Raw genomic sequence first — 19,509 nt, forward strand, 5'->3', positions numbered from 1 at the left:
TGGGCACGAGTCTGGAAGCGCAGGTGACAGCACCGCTGCCCCTTCCTCCGACAAGGTACACCACGAGCCCGGTAGTAGCGGCGACCCTCAAAATCTGGGGGCAATGGAGACGCCACAGGGGGGAGGTGGGGGCTTCGGTGTGGTCCCCGATATGGGAGAAACATCGGTTTGCCCCGGGGAAAATGGATGAGGGGTTCCTGAGTTGGCACAGGGCAGGTATTAGGAGAATGCGGGACCTGTTCATAGACGGGAAGTTTGCGAGCCTTGGGAGCTGGAGGAGAAATTCGGGCTCCCCCCTGGGAATGCTTTCAGATATATGCAGGTAACGGCGTTCATGAGGCGACAGGTGGTGGAGTTTCCACTGCTGCCGGCGCGCAGAGTCCAGGACAGGGTGCTTTTGGGGGTGTGGGTTGGAGAGGGTAGGATCTCGGCAACTCATCAGGTGATGCAGGAGGAGGAGGAGGCCTCGGCGGAGGAGTTAAAAGGTAAGTGGGAGGAGGAGCTGGGGGAGGAGATCGACGAGGGTATGTGGGTGGATGCCCTGGGAAAGGTAAACTCTTCCTCCTCTTGCGCGAGGCTCAGCCTGATACAATTTAAGGTGCTGCACAGGGCGCACATGACCGGGGCAAGGCTAAGCCAGTTGTTTGGGAGTGAGGACAGATGTGCGAGGTCTTCGGGGAGCCCAGCAAACCACACCCACATGTTCTGGGCATGTCCAGCGTTGGAGGAGTTCTGGAGGGGCGTAGCGAGGATGGTGTCAAGGATAGTGAATTCCAGGGTTAGGCCTAGCTGGGGGCTCGCAATATTTGGGGTGTCGGACGAGTCGGGAGTGCAGGAGGCGAAAGAGGCCGGTATTCTGGCCTTTGCGTCCCTGGTAGCCCGGCGAAGGATTCTGCTTCAGTGGAAGGATGCGAGGCCCCCCAAGCGTGGAACCCTGGATTAACAACATGGCAGGGTTTATTAAATTGGAGAAGGTGAAATTTGCCTTAAGTGGATCTGTGCAAGGGTTCTTCAGGCGGTGATAGCCGTTCCTAGACTTCCTGGCGGAGCTTTAGGAGATGGTCAGCAGCAGCAACCGGGGGGGGGGTAAGTTTGTGTCTAGTAGGGGATGCACTATTGTTTACTGTTTAATGTTTATTTGTTTATTTATGCACTTTTGTTCTTGTTGTTTTATTATTTGTGTAAAGGGGGGGTTTCTATTTTGTTGTTGTGATAATCTGTGAAAAAATTTGAATAAAAATTATTTTAAAAAAAAGAAAGTTGCCAAACTACAGATTAGATCTATATTTATTCAAATTAAATGAAAGTCTACAACTGACCATGTATAAACAATTTTCCGCACTTTGGAGGACATCTAAGGCAATTGAATTTAACCCACTAGGAAGTAATATGCATTAATTTGTTTTTGTTTTGTCATGTTCTCATGGATGCATGGGTTTGACATGTGAGCAAAGCACAACAAAGGTTGGCTTAACATACTTAAAGTGAGAAGGGTGTGATCCTGAGCTACACATGTTTGTAGCACCACTATTTTACCAAATAAGAGTTGGAAATATAAAAACACATTCTGTATTGTATATTTAATCATTGAGGTTAATGAGTAAAAGAAAATACAAGCTAAACATTAAAAAACTTTACAGTATCATTGCATTTTTTTAAATTCCTTCATGGGACGTGACTAACACGGGCAATATTTGTTGCCCATCCCTAATTGCCCATGAGCAGGTGATGATGAGCCACCTTCTTGAATCTCTGCGAGGCGCCAGTGGCATAGTGGTATTGTTGCTGGATTAGTAATCCAAACGCCCAGGGTAATGCTCCTGGTACCTAGGTGCGAAATTCGCCAGGGCAGATGGTGTAATTTAAATTCAATTAAAAATCTGGAATTAAAAGTCTAATGGTGACCATGAAGCCAATGTCGATTGTCATAAAAAACTCATCTGGTTCACTAATGTCCTTTAGGGAAGAAAATCTATCACCCTTACCCAGTCTGACCTACATGTGACTCCAGATCCATAGCAATGTGGTTGCCTCTTAAATACCCTCAGGGTTCATGGGGGGGGGGGGGGGGGGGGGGGGCATGCCCTCCCAAACCTACAACTTTACCACTGGGCGGCGACATCCGAGCGAATCAGGGGATGGATCAAGGAGCCAGAAGCCGAATGGGTGCGCGCGGAAGAGGCCTCCTGCAGGGGGACCTCCCTCCAGGCCCTCGCCACGGTGGCGCTCCCATCCCCACCCAAAAAACACTCCAGCAGCCCGGTGGTAATAGCCACCCTCCAGTCCTGGAACCAACTACGGCAACAATTTGGCCTGACCAGAATGTCGGGTAAAGCTCCCATCTGCAATAACCATAGGTTCACGCCAGCGCTGACTGACGCCACCTTCAAAAGGTGGGGACAGGACAGAAGGACACTGACAGTCAGGGACCTATACACGGACGGCAGGATCGCAACACTGGGCGAACTGACAGAGAAATTCCAGTTAGCCAGGGGGAACGAGCTAAGGTACCTGCAACTATAAAACTTCCTACGAAAGGAGACAGGGACATACCCACAACCACCACAACAGACACTACTGGAAGAGTTACTGGACGCAAGCACACTACATAAAGGAAACTGTAGTGACATGTATGACCGACTGGTAGAAGGGGCCGTATTGGACGCAACAAGAATGAAGTGGGAGGAGGACCTGGGGATCGAAATAGGGTGGGGACTCTGGAGCGAAGCACTGCATAGGGTCAGCTCCACCTCCACCTGCGCAAGGCTCAGCCTGACGCAACTAAAAGTGGTACATAGAGCCCACTTAACAAGAACCCGTATGAGTAGGTTCTTCCCGGAGGTGGAGGACAGACGTGAGCGGTGCCAAGGAGGCCCAGCCAACCACGTCCACATGTTCTGGTCCTGCCCCAGGCTTGTGGAGTACTGGACAGCCTTCTTCGAGGCAATGTCCAAGGTGGTGGGGGTGATGGTGGAGCCATGCCCGAAAGTGGTGGTCTTCAGGGTTTCAGACCAGCCAGATCTATTCCTGGGGAGGAGGGAAGACGCTCTTGCCTTTGCCTCCCTGATCGCCCGCCATAGAATCCTGTTCGGCTGGCGGTCAGCAGCACCACCCAAAGCTGCAGACTGGCTGTCCGACCTCTCAGAATCTCTCCAAATGGAGAAAATCAAATTCGCCATCCGAGGGTCAGACGACGGCTTCCACAGAACGTGGGAGCCATTCACCCAATTGTTTTGAGACCTGTTTGTGGCCAAGAAACAAGCAGAAGAATAGCCAGGTAGCCAAGAAACAAGGGAGAGTAGTCAAAGCATGAGAGAGAGAGATAGACCGGGAGGGAAGGGGGAGGGGGCAGCTAAATCTAAGAGGAAGGAAAGATGAGCCACAGAGGTGGCGGGTGCAAGAGCGGGGAGAGGGGGGGAGGTAGAGTGAAGAGACAGGGAACAATAGAGGAGAGCCAGGGAGGGGGGAGGCAGGGAAACGTTAACAAACTTAACGGCCAAAGGAACAGAGAAAACGGGGAAGACGGGAGGGCCGCAGAAGCGGAACGAGACGACAACGGCAGCGAACTCCGTCTGTGAGAAGCAAGGGACGGCAACACCACGAACAGATGCCTACTTATGTGTGCAAATAGTTTTGCCAAGTGTACAGAGCTGCTGCTGTTGAGCGGGGGCATAATACCGTCCGATGGCTTCTCAGGGAAAATTAAAACGTCAACAGCAGCAGCGACCCGTAGGGGAGTGGGGGTGAGTGCTCCGTTGGGAGGGTGTGGGAAGACTGAAGCGCGTGGGGGTCACGTCTAATCAATTGCTATTGTATATTCTCTTTTTGCACTATGTTAATGTTCACTCTATTTTGCTGTGTTAGGATTATCACTATTTATTATGAAAAACTTTGCAAAACTTGAATAAAAAAATATATATATTTTTTTAAATACCCTCAGGGATGGATAATGAATGCTGGGCCAGCCAGCGACACCCCCATCCCATTAATGAATAAAGAGAAAAAAAGTCCATCTGGCGCAGTTCCACCTACAGTGCTATTGGCAAAGAGGTTTAGGTTTCTGATCAATAGACAGTGAAGGAACAGAGATAATGCCAAATCAGAGTGGTGAGTAGCCTTGGAGGGGAACTTGCAGACGATGGTGTACCATTTAACTCCTGTTCTCCGGTCCGCCAGCTACGTTTTCCTGGGCGGCGAGACCTCATCAGCAGCAGGATTCTCCATTCCTGTCAACGGGATTTCCCATTGTGGCCACCATACGCTGCCGGGAAACCCACGGGCATGGGTGTGCCGCTGGCGCAACGAAGAATCCCGCCGGTGGAGAATCCCGCTGCACAGGTTTGCACTGTACTTTCGGAGGAGAACTGGTGCGTTGCTGCTGCACATCTTTTGTATTGTACATACTGCAGCCACTAAGCAACAATGGGGAGGGAGTGATTGTTTAAGGCGCTGCATGCTGATGAAGTGGTCTGCTTTGGCCTGGGTGGTATCGAGCTACTTGTGTGTTGTTGGAGCTGCAATCAACCAGGCAAGTGGAGAATATTTTATCACACTCATGATTTGTGTCATGTAAGGGATTGGTAGGCTTCTGGGAGACAGGAAGTGAGTTACTTGCCTCATAATCCTAAGTTTCTGATCTACTTTTGTAGCCACAGGGTTCCTAGGTGCCACCTCCAGGCTGCAAGGGCAATGCCATGGTGCCAGACTGGCAGTGCCAAGGTGCCCGGGTGGCAGGTTACCTGTGCCAGGGGCTGGGCCCAGGGGTGCCATATCATAAGAGGTGGGGTGAGGGGGGCTTGAAGACACTGGAAGAAGTAAGTTGGCTGAGGGGGTCTGGAGGTCACGGTGGGGTCGCTGAGGAGGTGGAAAGATCAGGGCTGCTTTTAAAAATGGCGTCCCGATCTGCAAGTCATCTTCCTGCACTGGCGAGCTGAGCTCGACAGTACAGGAAATGACTAACGTGCCAACTTGATAGGGCGATATTTGCTGAGGCCAAGAAAAATGGCAAACTGCTTTTGAACAGTGGAGTATTTCTTGGTGCTGCAGATGCCGAAAACACCCCACTAAACGCGTCCGAAATTGGGCTCTGAAATGTTTTCGTTAACTCAGGCCAAAGTCTCAGCTCTTTCACATGCTTAGCATCGAGAGCACTTTTAGGATTCAGTCCCTTTTAGCTCAGTCAAATCTCACTTCCCCGACTGCCTCTGGAATTCTATTTTTCTTCTTATTGCCAATTGAAAATGAATCTGTTTTGTAGAGAATTTGTTGCTTGTTTTAGCCTTAGTTTACTTATTCTTGTTCTGTCACCTTTGCTCATGAGTCGCCAGGTATCTTTCTGATACCGCCACGTGGTTCAAGTCCAAGTAATGATTAATAATGCGACACACCGCTCAGTAAGAGTTAAATCAACACTCATTCATTATATACAGCAATTAATAATTATACAATAATCCTACTTCTAGACTACTACCTACCACTAAAAGGCCAATACTTAACTTTTGGAAATGGCCCACCAGGTCAGGGAAACGAATGGTCTTTTGAATTGGTTCTGAGCCTGCGGGATTCAAAAGCTGGTACAAGTCGATAGTCAGGAGTGCCTATCTGGTAGCGATCGCTGGAGTAAAACTTACGGTTTCTTGTAGAAGGGTCTCGAAGGTTGCGAGCAGGAAAAGAAGGGGTGATTTAAACGTGGCCCCTATTCGTATAGTCCCCAGGGGCTTCCCGCCTCTCGGGGCGGACCTTGTACCTGGTTCCAAGTGATTGGACTTGGTCCCAATCACTTGGTTCGATATGCTCCAACACTGGAGCGATTCCTTGATCGGGGGGGTGGTCGTTTACCTTTCTTTGTGTCAGCCCCTGCTGGCGCCGAAAGGTCTGGGTCGGCTTTGAGTTGCTAATTTGTAGCAATTGTTCCCGGGGATGGCTGATTAAAATGCAGATGGCTGGGTTGTTGTGATGTTGATGGCTGCAGGTATCGGTCTGGACTGACTTCCCCAGAGGCGAATACACTGTTTTACTTGCAGCTGTCCGTTTGAGTCCTGTTGGCTGATTTTCCCATTAGCCTCTTCCGTTCGCCATTTTAAATCGGGGTTTGACCATTCTAACCTGGAGTCAGCCATTTTACATGGCTACATACCCTCCTTGTGATCCTAACGCGAAGTGTGAAGGATCACATTAATTTGTTACTTTCCATTCCCTGACCGGGCGGGACACCTCCTATATGACCTCTGCTCTGACCCTAGCTATGCACAAAAAATTTTACCTAACAATTCTAAGGGCGCTATGTCAGACAGAGACATGCATTACAAAATAACAAACTTGGAACCTCTAATTTATCCTTATTACACTACCCTCACTAAACATTCCATTATTCTATCTTCCCTAATCATACAACAAAAAATCACAACATTTCATATACTCTTTCCTGGCTTGGCAGTCAAGCTCAGGATCATACAATTTTTTGTTCATGAAAGGTTTTGTACATCTCTTTATTTACAACAATAAACGCAAGTGAATGCACTTTATTATTTTATTATAGATCGCGGGGGTCGGGGGTCTGGTCGTAACCGAATATAGGGGATCTGATCCTATATACCGGGGTTCGAGCGCGGTACGCTCTCCTTCTCCATTTACATAGGCGCATAGTCTGCACTACACAGCAGAGTATCACCAACGCTAACAGTGCTTCGATCACGTAGGACAGGGAGTACCAGGTTATGAACCTGGCACACCAGGAAGATGCAGTGTCGCTGGTGACTGGGCTCTGGGTACTGCGGGGCAGTGAAACATTAACGGCTGGGAGGTTTGAAGTCATGGGGTTCGCGTTCACGCGCAACCAAATGTCCAAGATAAAAATGTTGATCACGATGAAGGAAGTCCTCATGGCTGTCCTCTTTCCTTTTCTTTCTTTGAGTTCTCTTTATTTTCTCCGATCCTGGAGCCTCTGGAGTTCTGTAAAAACAAGCATAGTATCTGTAACTATCTTTGTTTAATATCCGGTATGCTAGTGTGTCTGTCCTTCGGTGCCAATTATTCCCTTATAATTGGTCACTATGTGTGATTCCCTCATTTTTTTTTCAAAACAAATTTTTAGGACATGGCACACTTCCCAATGACAGACCAGTGCTGATTTAGCATCCAAATGTTCCAGGATGTAAATAGCAGATAGCGGGCAACCTAAAGGTTCCCTAAACAAACAAAAACTTTTTGAAATGAAAAATGTCAAATGAGGTGCGTATGGGCCGCGACGGGTAAGATTTGGATGGAGTCCCCGGGTAGGACGGCTACCAATGCCGTATTTCCCCTACCCGAGCGTGATTGACCAGCGGGGGGGTCCCCAGGCAGGGCGGGTCTCACGCCGTTTCTCCACTGCCTGAGCAACCGACAAGAACGGGCAAAAATGTAGTCAGCGTGGTGGGGCTGCCATAGTGATTCTATCCCTCGAACCAGAAGGGCAGTTACGATCTTTCGTCTGATACCAGAACAAGTATCAGCTGAAAAGCTAGTTCAAGCGTGTGGTCTGTTGACCAGGTATCTGCAGATAAGCTGGTTCCGCTGAACAAGCGTCTGGCAGCGGTGGGTCTCTGAGGGCAAGTGCTCAGAGGTTTCAGGTGAATGGGCGTGTGGCAGTGAGAAAAAAGTCTCCTGTCGGACAAACAACATTAAACAAACTTACTAACAACATAAAACATTCTGCAGGTTCCATCAGGAAGGACACCACTTTTGCCAAGCGGTTCCTTTTAAACATCATGTGGACACCTCAGTTCTCAGTTGCGAACAGGGTCTCAAAGGGGTTGGCGGCTTGGGAGTCAGACCCGAGGTCGTCACCTTCTCCTGGGTGCCAAACTCTGGAGTGGATTCGGGCTGAAAGGGCTGCTTGGTGTGAGTTGGGGTTGCTCTCGTCGTTGCGGACGAGTCTGTAGGAGTTGTCGCGGTGCCAATAAGTTGTGTCGAGTTGTGTGGGGACAAAATCGGGGTCGTCCATGTGGTTCGGTGGTCGGTGGTGGGATTCATTTAGAAAAGTGATCAGGAAGGGATCACTTGGATCGTAGTCGGAGTCGCTGAGTGTGGGTCCAGTTGCGTGGGGATAGTAGGGAGGTGTGCTGTGGCTATCGTCCGAGTCACAGTCGCTGTCTCTGTTGCTGCAGTCTGTGGGCGTTCCGGGGCGGAGTGTATATTTCGAGGGTGGAGTCGAGGTCGAGTCCGTGGCTGGGCTGGACGTGGTGGGGGTTGGTCGGGTTACGTTAGCTGTGGACGGGGTGTGGTCTGCAGCATCAAGCATGACGTGGTGTGCGTGGTTCGACTGTGTTCCATAAGCATTTAACTGGTTTATATGAAACCACGCAGTCTTACCATTGGGATACTTTATTTTGTAAACGGATGGGCTTACTTTATCCGCAATGGAATAGGGACCTGAGTATTTTGGTGACAGGAATGTGCTGGGGTTATATACAGACAACATCACTTGCTGTCCGATATCGTACTCCGTTGCATGCACTGTCTTATCGAAACAAGCCTTGCTCTGTTTCTTTTTGGTGCCCAATTTTACTGCGGCTGCTAACGGAGCCGTTTTTACATTTGCAACTAATTGCTCCACGGCTTTCTCGTGTGTGAGGGCCGTTACTTCAGGGCTGGTCAGGTCTAAACCTAACAAGTATTCTGTCCCTTTCATGGGGTGTCCGGTCATGAGAGTGTGTGGGGTGTAACCTGTGGAGGTGGAAACAGTGTTACGCAAAAACATCACGCAAAAGGGAGGACTGCGTCCCAAGTGGTGTTGTTCTGCTGGACCATTTTTCTGAGGGTGGTTTTTAGGGTCCGATTCATGCGCTCCACGATACCACTCAACTGTGGGTGGTACGCAATGTGGAATTTTTGGGTGATGCCAAATATCGTGAGGACATTCTGCATGACGCGTCCCGTAAAATGAGAACGTTGGTCAGATTCAATGCTGCGGGGGAGTCCCCATCTTGTAAAGATGTGGTGGGTTAGGATCTTGGCTGTGGTTTTCACGGTGTTGGTGCGGGCTGGAAATGCTTCCACCCATTTTGTAAAGGTGTCTATGACCACCAGTACATATTTATAGCCATTCCTGCAAGGGGGCAATGGACCTATAAAATCAATCTGGAGGTTAGTCCAGGGGCCGATAACGGGTCGGGTGTGGCTGAGTTGGGCCTTTCTGGCATATCAGCCGGGGTTGTTCTGCGCACAGATAAGGCAATTCTCAATGTAATGGCTTACATCTTCCTTGAGATTTGGCCACCAACAAAGCTGTTTGAGATGGGCTGTAGTGGGATCGATTCCCTGATGTCCATGACCATCATGGAACAAACAAATCAATTGGTTCCTGTCCTGTTCAGGAACTACATAAACGGTGTCCTTTAACACCACACCGTCAAGTGTGGTCAGTGTATTTCTGAACCTCTCGTAGGAGGCTGGAAACTTTCCTTTCACAATCTCCGAGAGATTGCTGTCCTGCTTCTGGGCCTCTACTAGATCCTGAATTCTAGTCTGTGTGACTTGAACTGCACTCAGTGGCGCGCTTTCGGGGGATTTCCAAAAATACCCATGTCTGGAACCTGCCTTAGCCAGTGCGTCGGCTTTTACATTTCCAGAGGGGGAGGAACGATGGTGGCTGCAGACTTTTATGATCCCAAAAGTCCTGTTCTGGGCTTTCTCTAAAATATGGCGGAGTAATGGGGCTGAGGGGAGGGGTTTCCCATCTGCAGAAACAAATCCTCTTGCTTCCCACAGGGGGAGAAATTCTGTAAGGCTGTAACAGACATAGAGGCTGTCCGAGTATATGTCTGCTGGGCTGGGGAAGGAATCTGGGTGATCTACTATGTATGCGATGGCCGCAGGCTCTGCTGCCTGCGCGCCTAAGTGTCCGGGTAGTTTCAATGCTATTTCCTCGAGGGCGCATCCCTGCGCGTCCTCAACATAGATCCCGCAACCTGTTATGCGTTGCCTATCTAAGACTGTGGAAGATCCATCCACATAAATCTTAATGGGTTCACACGTGTCCGTGTGCGGGGGGCTTTGAGTAGAATTTCCTATCTTTCTGGGGGGTGTTTTTGCAATAAAGGGGCCTGTGTTATGGTGTGGAGTGATTATCTCACATTCATGGGGGGTTCCGGGTACTGCAAATTGTCCGCTAAGTATGTGTGTGTCTTTGTCCGTTTGTGATGTGGCGTACCTGCAAGAGAAGGGTCCATCTAGCTGCGCGTATTTGGCTGACGGTACCGTCCTTGAGTCGTCCGTCCAGTAAAGGTTGGGTGGGGGTGTGCTCGGTCGAAATGGTGATGGGGTTCAGTCCGGTAATGTAGGAAAAGTACTGGACTGCCCAGAAAACTGCGAGCAGGTGCCTCTCACAGGCTGAAAATCCCTGCTCCACAGCATCTAAGAGTCGGGAGGCGTAAGCTACGAGTCTTAACTGGTCATGCCGTTCCTGGGGGAGCACGGCAGAAAGGGTGCGGTCTGTGGTCGCTACCTCTATGGCGTAAGGGGAAAGCGGGTCTGGAACTTGTAGTGTGGGGGCGGCTATGAGTGCCTGTTTTAACGAGTCCACAGCATCCGTATGCTGCGGAAGCCATTCCCAGGGGGCTCCTTTCTTTAGGAGGTCTGAGAGGGGTGGGGTGCTGCCTTGCTGGCGAAACCGTCAATGTGGTTTCGGCAGTAGCCAACCAGTCCTAAAAACGACCGGAGGGCTGAAACATTCTGGGGAAGGGGCAATTTAGCGATCGAGTCAATTCTTTTATGCTCGCTCTCACATTTACCATTGTGATAATTGTTCCCAAATATACCACCTTTTCTTCCAAAATCTGGGCCTTTTTGGGGTTGACTTTACAACCAATGGAATGTAACAATTCCAGGAGTTCGGACAGAAGCTCAATGTGCTCTTCCTTGGTGTCCGTCTGCAGCAGTAGATCATCTACATACTGTACCAGACATTCGGGGCGAGAAAATTTCGCTAGTCCATTTGCCAGCTGTCGGTGGAAAATGGAGGGGGGTTGTGGAATCCTTGTGGCAGGCATGTCCACGTGTACTGCTGCGCTTTAAAGGTGAAGGCGAATTTGTACTGGCACGCCTTTGCCAATGGAATGGACCAGAATCCATTACTGATGTCCAAAACCGTGAAGTAGCAGGAATTGAGTCCCTGCTTGAGCATGGTCTCGGGACTTGTTGCTACGGTGGGGGCTGCTGCGAGGGTGACTTTATTGAGCTCTCGATAATCAATGGTCAGGCGCCATGATCCGTCGGGCTTTCTTGCTGGCCAAATCGGGGCATTATTAGTAGAGGCGACTGATCTTCATACGCCCTGCTCTAATAAGCTCTCTATAACTTTTAGGATTTCTCCCTCTGCTTCTAGGGGAAATCCGTACTGTTTTGGGGGTCTAGGGTCAGGTCCTGTTACTTGTACGGAGCCAGTCATCCATCCACAGTCGTGCTTGTGGGTCGCGAAGGCTGCCCTGCTCTTTTGCAGGACTGCCCTAACCTGTTTGTCCGTGCTAAGCGTGGTCGGGTTGAACCAAAATTTGCCTACTGCGCTAATTTTGTTCATGTAGTCCCCTATGTTGAGCATTGCGGGGTCTCTAGCGGATTTCACCATCTTCCAGACACACTGGTTGACTGGATCAAATGATAGGTGGTGGGAATTCATAAAGTCGATTCCCAGAATGTGTTCTGCTGTGTGGGGCAGGTCTACTAAAACTACGGGGTGTTTGGTGGTGATGGATCCGATTTGAATGGGTACAGGGGCTGTGATGTGTCCCTGCTGTGAGTGGCCTGTAAAGCCGCTGAGGGTGATAGTGGCTGTAGTGGGCCACGTGTCCTTTTGAAAAATGGTGGAGGAATTTATGGTGGTGCGGGACCCTCCTGTGTCCCAAAGAAATTCGATAGGCTGTCCCCGAATTTTCGCTGCGACTACTGGTTGACCTGACCTATCCCAAAGGGTGTCGCAGACCCAACTGGGGGAGCCCATACACCGTCAGTCCGTTCCGGTCAAGTCCGTCTGATCTGAACGGGTGCTAACGCTATGGATGGGCTCTGTCTTTTTCTTAATCAGAGTGCCTGTCTGTTGGGCTCTCTGTGGCTTTTTAGGGGCATTGCATTCTTTTGTGAAATGTCCCAAATGTCAGCAGTTGTAACATTCTTGGGACTTGGGTGGGGGGCTGTTCAAAGAACAAAGAACAAAGAACAAAGAAATGTACAGCACAGGAACAGGCCCTTCGGCCCTCCAAGCCCGTGCCGACCATGCTGCCCGACTAAACTACAATCTTCTACACTTCCTGGGTACGTATCCTTCTATTCCCATCCTATTCATATATTTGTCAAGATGCCCCTTAAATGTCACTATCGTCCCTGCTTCCACCTCCTCCGGCAGCGAGTTCCAGGTACCCACTACCCTCTGTGTAAAAAAAACTTGCCTCGTACATCTACTCTAAACCTTGCCCCTCGCGCCTTAAACCTATGCCCCCTAGTAGTTGACCCCTCTACCCTGAGGAAAAGCCTCTGACTATCCACTCTGTCTATGCCCCTCATAATTTTGTAGACCTCTTATCAGGTCGCCCCTCAACCTCCGTCGTTCCAGTGAGAACAGACCGAGTTTATTCAACCGCTCCTCGTAGCTAATGCCCTCCATACCAGGCAACATCCTGGTAAACCTCTTCTGCACCCTCTCTAAAGCCTCCACCTCCTTGTTCGTTCCCTCATTTACCCAGGCGGGGTTGTGAGGTGTTGTTTTTACTGCCTGCATGTCTGCGGCGGCTTGCTTTTCCTCGATGGTTTTAGCTGTGGGTTTACTCTGGACAGAATGCTTCCAAACGTGGGACAATCTTTTAACTACCCACTTCTCGTGATGTGCCTCTTCTGAGGGATCATAACTAGTACAGGCATTCTGTCCTGCATCTGTGGCATGGGAGATAAGGGTGCGGGTCCATTTGGCCATGTTGTCTGGGGACAAATGGGCACAGTCTACGTCTCCAAAAACGGCTGCGAAGTGAATCCACAGGCGTCCTGCGAACGCTGTGGGGTGCTCAGACTTCTTCTGCCTACACTTATTGAGGCCATCTACGGGGTCACCCCGGTTATACCCGATCGCATCCAGGATGCATTTCTGCAAGGGTGCCTCCTCCTACGTTCTGTGGGTCGGGAAGGGCTGCTGCTACCGATGGATCTAAACTTAGAACCATGAGCTTTACATGCTCTCTTTCATCCAGGCCGTACATGTTCGCCTGATGTTTGACGATGGCAAAGAAATGGTGGGTGTCTGCGGCGGGGAGGAACGGTGTGATCTTTGCACACGCGTCCCGTAATTGGGTCACTGCCAGGGGGGTGGAATATCGAAATTCCGTCTCGTCCGATGTGGCCGTGCGGTGGGTGGTTACTGGGTTCATTGGAGTCTGAACTACCTGCTGTGTGGGGGGTTGGGGTGCTTTTCTCCTTTGGGGCTTTCCCTGCACACATGTTCCCTGAACATATCTCTGCACTGTTTCTTGTAACTCTTCCCAATCAGGGTTTCCTGAAATCCTTTCTGATCAGAAAGCAGTGACTGCAGCTCTGCAATCTGCTTCCGGCACTTTGCATGATCTATTGTGCTCTGTCTTTGTTCTGTGGTGGCAGCGTGGAGCGCTCTCAAGGCTTTGTTGAGATCACTACATTGTTTCTGTAGCGTCTCCACCTGCTTTTCTATTTCTTTCCTTACCAGGACTGCACGCTGCGTGTCCTGATAGGCCTTTTCGTACTGTGATTGGAAACTGCTTAAATGCGCCAGACACCACTGGTGACCCCGTTTGGCCACCTCTTCATCCTTTGCTGCTAATTTCCTTCTTAACTCTAAATTCTCTTTCTCAACCTCGCATACATCGACTTTGCTCATCCGATGTATGCCCTCTACTTCTTTGCGGAGCGTCCTGACGACCTCCTCTGTGCCTCTCAATTGTGCCAAACAGGACACGATAGCTATCGGCTTGCTAGCTTTCGCTAAACTCTTTTTATGTATCTCACTCATGTTCTCCCACCAAGTATGCCCTATACTTCCGGGACCTGATTCGTCATTATCACAGAAATCATTCCACATGGGCCATCCTTTGCCCTTGAGATATTTCCGGATTTCCTCTTCCCAAATGGGACACTGTCCCACTCTACTGCTGCTGGGTGCTGCGACCGCAAATTCCTCAGCGTTCATGAGGCGCTGCATTGCCTGCATGGCCATCTTTCCTATCCGCTTGCTTCATTTAAATTTGGAACAGGGGGCTAAGGCGGTGTCGTAGATGCGGGTACGGCTTTCGCTACTTTCCAAAAATACAGACTTCCAACAGTTTTGACGCAACAAAAATCTATCAGTTTTACCTTTTATCCCTGTTAGTTACGCATGCATACACACAGTTCCGAATTATGACTATTAATCAGAACCGCTTGAACACTTGTGGTTTTCTGTTTCCAATTGGATTCTAATTCAAAATTTCTTGGGTTCTCCCGGAGTGGTTTTCCACTTCTAGATCGGGTCCCGTCAGGATGTCGCCAAAATGTTGCTTGTTTTAGCCTTAGTTTACTTATTCTTGTTCTGTCACCTTTGCTTATGAGTCGCCAGGTATCTTTCTGATACCGCCACGTGGTTCAAGTCCAAGTAATGATTAATAATGTGACACACTGCTTAGTAAGAGTTAAATCAATGCTCATTTATTATATACAGCAATTAATACTTATACAATAATCCTACTTCTAGACTACTACCTACCACTAAAAGGCCAATACTTAACTTTTGGAAATGGCCCACCAGGTCAGGGAAACGAATGGTCTTTTGAATTGGTTCTGAGCCTGCGGGATTCAAAAGCTGGTACAAGTCGATAGTCAGGAGTGCCTATCTGGTAGCGATCGCTGGAGTAAAACTTACGGTTTCTTGTAGAAGGGTCTCGAAGGTTGCGAGCAGGAAAAGAAGGGTCGATTTGATCTTGGCCCCTATTCTTATAGTCCCCAGGGGCTTCCCGCCTCTCTGGGCGGACCTTGTATCTGGTTCCAAGTGATTGGACTTGGTCCCAATCACTTGGTTCGATATGCTCCAATACTGGAGCGATTCCTTGATCGGGGGGTGGTCGTTTATCTTTCTTTGTGACAGCTCCTGCTGGCGCCGAAAGGTCTGGGTCAGCTTTGAGTTGCTAATTTGTTGCAATTGTTCCCGGGGATGGCTGATTAAAATGCAGGTGGCTGGGTTGTTGTGATGTTGATGGCTGCAGGTATCGGTCTGGACTGACTTCCCCAGAGGCGAATACACTGTTTTACCTGCAGCTGTCCGTTTGAGTCCTGTTGGCTGATTTTCCCATCAGCCTCTTCCGTTCGCCATTTTAAATCGGGGTTTGACCATTCTAATCGGGAGTCAGCCATTTTACATGGCTACAAACTTATCTTGCTCTTAAACACACTAGCCATTTTCATAGCTATGTTCAGCTGCAGAACTTCCTTCTGCCTCCAGCAAACATTCTTTGGGTCTGCAGCTCTCCTTTGTGTCTGCTAACCAAACTTGCAGCGGGATTCTCCCTTCTGGGGATTAAGTCTCCACGCTGGCGGGAGAACCGGCACCAACCACTCCGGCGTCAACAGCCCCCAAGAGTACGGAATTCTCCGCACTTTCAGGGACTAGGTGGACGGCGGAGGGGTTGGCGCCGCTCCAGCCAGCGCCGAAGGGACGGCGTGGGTTCGCGCATGCGGCGAAGGGCCGGCATGATCTCGCGCATGCGTGGAACCGCCGGCGTGGTTCTGCGCATGCGCAGACCGGCCGCCGTATTTTGACGCATGCGCGGGAGGGGTTCTCTTCTCTGCGCTGGCCCTGCCGGAGCCCTACGAGGACCGGCGCGGAAGGAAGAAGTGCCCCCACGGAACAGGCCCGCCCGCAGATCGGTGGGCCCCGATCGCGGGCCAGGCCACCATGAGGGCCCCCCCAGGGTCGTAGGCGCACGCGCCCCCCCCCCCCGAGGACCGCCCCCGCCGATTTACCTGCCAGGTCCCGCCATGTGGGACCATACGTAATCCACGCCGGCGGGACTGGCCAAAAACAGACGGCGGGGCCCATCGGCGCCCAGAGAATTGCCGTGGGGGCTGCTGCCAACAGCCCCCGACTGGCATGGCATGAATCCCGCCCCTGCGCCAGAGAATACGGATTTGCGTTGCCCCCGGGGATTCTCCGACCCGGCGGGGGGTCAGAGAATCCCGCCCATGGTTTCTGGTCTTAACTTCCTCCCTGTTAGTACTGCTTCCAGGTCAAGGGTCACTGGATTAGATGGACCAGCATTCCTTGTCTTCCAAGTTGATCCCTTATCAATCGCATAAATGTTCTTCTCAGACATTCGAAAAAACTGCAAATACAGATTCCAGGCATGTTAAAGAAATTATAAATATTTTTTTTTTTTTAATATTTTTTATTCTCCTCCTTTTTCACATTTTCTCCCAAATTTACACCCACCAACAACAAACAATAATCACATAACAAATATGTCAATCCCCATATGAACAACAACGATCCCATCCTCCCACCAAACCCCAAACATTAGCCCGCATGTTCACATAAACAAATGACAAAAAGGAATCAGGAATCACCCATAGTCACTGTTTTGTTATCTGTCTGGTAGGTAACATGTGCTACTCAAACCTTGGTTAGTGATGAGGTATTCTGAATCCCGATGAAGAAGATTCAAACTCTTCCAGTAGTAACAAAAGGTTTATTGAGTAACTACAACAATATTTACATGAGTTCTTTACTTTAATTTTGATACTAGTGATAAGGTTAACAAGATCTAACTATGGTAACTATACGTAACTCCACTGGCCATCTATACTAGTCTACTATTGCTTTGATCACCGTGCACCCAAGAGAGAGAGAGACCCAATGTGGCTACCATGTTGGTCCGGCCCCCTAGTGATCATGTGGTGCTACTGATTACACATTAACCCCTTGTGTACATGCACATATAGAGATCACCACAGTCACCATCAACACACACCGCCACCCTCCCCCCCAACCCTCCCACCCACCCCCCCAACTAATGTTCGATGCTATCCAGTTCTTGAAAGTGCATAATGAATAATGCCCATGAATTGTAGAACCCCTCCATCCTTCCCCTCAGTTCAAACTTAACCTTCTCAAGAGTCAAGGATTCCAACACGTCCCCCCGCCATGCCAGGGCACAGGGTGGAGAGGTTGCTCTCCATCCCATCAGGATCCGCCTTCGGGCGATCAACGAGGCGAAGGCTACAACATTTGCATCCGCACCCGTTTCCAACCCTGACTGGTCCGACACCCCGAACATGGCCACCCGGGGGCCCGGGTCCAGTTTCACATGCACCACTTTAGAAATGATCCTAAAAACCTCCTTCCAGTAATCCTCTAGCTTTGGACAGGACCAAAACATATGAACGTGATTAGCAGAGCCCCCCCACAACGTTCACATACATCTTCTACTCCTTCAAAGAATCGTCTCATCCTTGCCCTCGTGAGGTGTGCTCTGTATACCACCTTCAGCTGTATCAGCCCCAACCTCGCGCACGAGGTGGAGGCATTCACTCTCCATAGCACCTCACACCAGAACCCCTCCTCCATATCCTCTCCCAACTCTTCCTCCCACTTTGCTTTGATCCCTTCCAGTGGTGCCTTCTCCTCTTCCAAAATAGCTCCATAAACTGCTGACACTACCCCCTTCTCCAGTCCCCCTGTCGTCAACACCTCCTCCAGCAATGTGGAGGCCAGCTCCACTGGGAAGCTCTGTATCTCCTTTCTGGCAAAATCTCAAACCTGCATGTATCTAAACATTTCTCCCTGTTCCAGCCCATACTTCCCTTCCAGCTCCTTCAGCCCTGCAAACCGACCCCTAAGAAACAAATCTTTTAGTGACTTCATCCCCTTCTCCTCCTATTTCCGAAAATTTCCATCCCACCTCCCTGGCTTAAATCTGTGGTTCCCCCGAATCGGCATTCCCTTGACCCTGCCCCCAACCCGAAGTGTTGGCGAAACTGCCTCCAAATTCTCAATTAAGCTATTATTACCGGACTCCCTGAGTACTTCCGGGGATATCGGGAGAGGCGCTGTTGCCAGTGCTTTCAATCCCGACCCCCTGCACAAACTCTCCTCCATTCTGACCCACTGGGAATCAACCCCTCTCACCCAGCTCCGCACCTTCTCCACATTCGCTGCCCAGTAGTAATACATCAGGTTCGGAAGACCCAAACCCCTGCCTGCCTTCCCCTCTGTAGCAGCACCTTTCTAACTCTGGCCACCTTCTCTCCCCATATGAACGAAGTAATCCTTCCCTAAATCTCTCTGAAAAAAGCCTTTGGCAGGAAAATCGGCAGGCATTGAAAAATAAACAGAAACCGCGGCAGCACATTAATTTTAACCGCCTGTACCCAACCCGCCAGTGACAGAGGGAGACCATCCCACCTTGCCAGATCAGCTTTCACTCTCCCCACCAAACTAGAAATGTTGTACCTGCGGAGCACCCCCCCCCCCACCCCGACTCCCGGGCAACCTGCACCCCCAGGTACCTAAAGTGAGTCTCTGCCCTACGGAATGGCAGCCCCCCACCCCTGCCCCCACCCCCGGCCGAGACACCACAAAATACTCACTCTTGTCTAGATTTAGTTTGTACCCCGAGAAAGACCCAAACATTCAAAGCAGCTCCAATATTTCCCCTATCGACACACTCGGTTCCGACACGTATAACAGCAAATCATCGGCATATAAGGACACCCTATGCTCTATCCCCCCCGCCACCCCCCCCCCCCCCCCCACTGCCCCCCCACCGCACTATTCCTTTCCATACCCCTGAACTTCTTAATGCGATGGCCAACGGCTCAATCGTGAGTGCAAACAGCTGGGGGGACATAGGATATCCCTGCCTAGTCCCACGGTGGAGAGAAAAGTATCTCGAGCTGATGTTGTTTGTGCGGACACTTGCCCTCGGCTCCTTATACAGTAGCTTTACCCAGTTCACAAATCTTGGTCCAATCCTAAACCGCTCCAGAACCCCCATCAAGTACCCCCATTCTACCCGGTCAAACGCCTTCTCAGCGTCCAATGCCACAACCACCTCTGTTTCCTTCCCCTCTGCCGGTGCCATAACGTTTGAAAGGAGCTGCCTCCCTCTCACGAACCCCATCTGATCTTCACTGATCACCTTCGGGAGGCACTTCTCCGGCCTACCCGCCAGTACCTTCGCCAATACTTTTGCGCCCACATTCAGAAGCGATATAGGCCTATACGACCCACACTCCGTCGGATCCTTATCTTTTTTTAGCAGCAGGGAAATCGATGCCTGCCCCAAAGTTTGTGGCAACACCCCCTTCCCTATCGCTTCTTCAAACATCCCCACCATCAGGGTGCCAACCTATCCTTAAATTTTTTATAATATTCCACCGGAAACCCATCCAGCCCTGCCACCTTCCCCGACTGCATCCTCCCAATCGCATCCTTTATCTCCTGCTCCACTATTGCTCCTTCTAATGTAGCCCTGTCCCCCTCCCCTA

The sequence above is a fragment of the Scyliorhinus torazame genome, chromosome 4 (genome assembly GCF_047496885.1).
Source record: "Scyliorhinus torazame isolate Kashiwa2021f chromosome 4, sScyTor2.1, whole genome shotgun sequence".
NCBI lineage: Eukaryota > Metazoa > Chordata > Chondrichthyes > Carcharhiniformes > Scyliorhinidae > Scyliorhinus > Scyliorhinus torazame.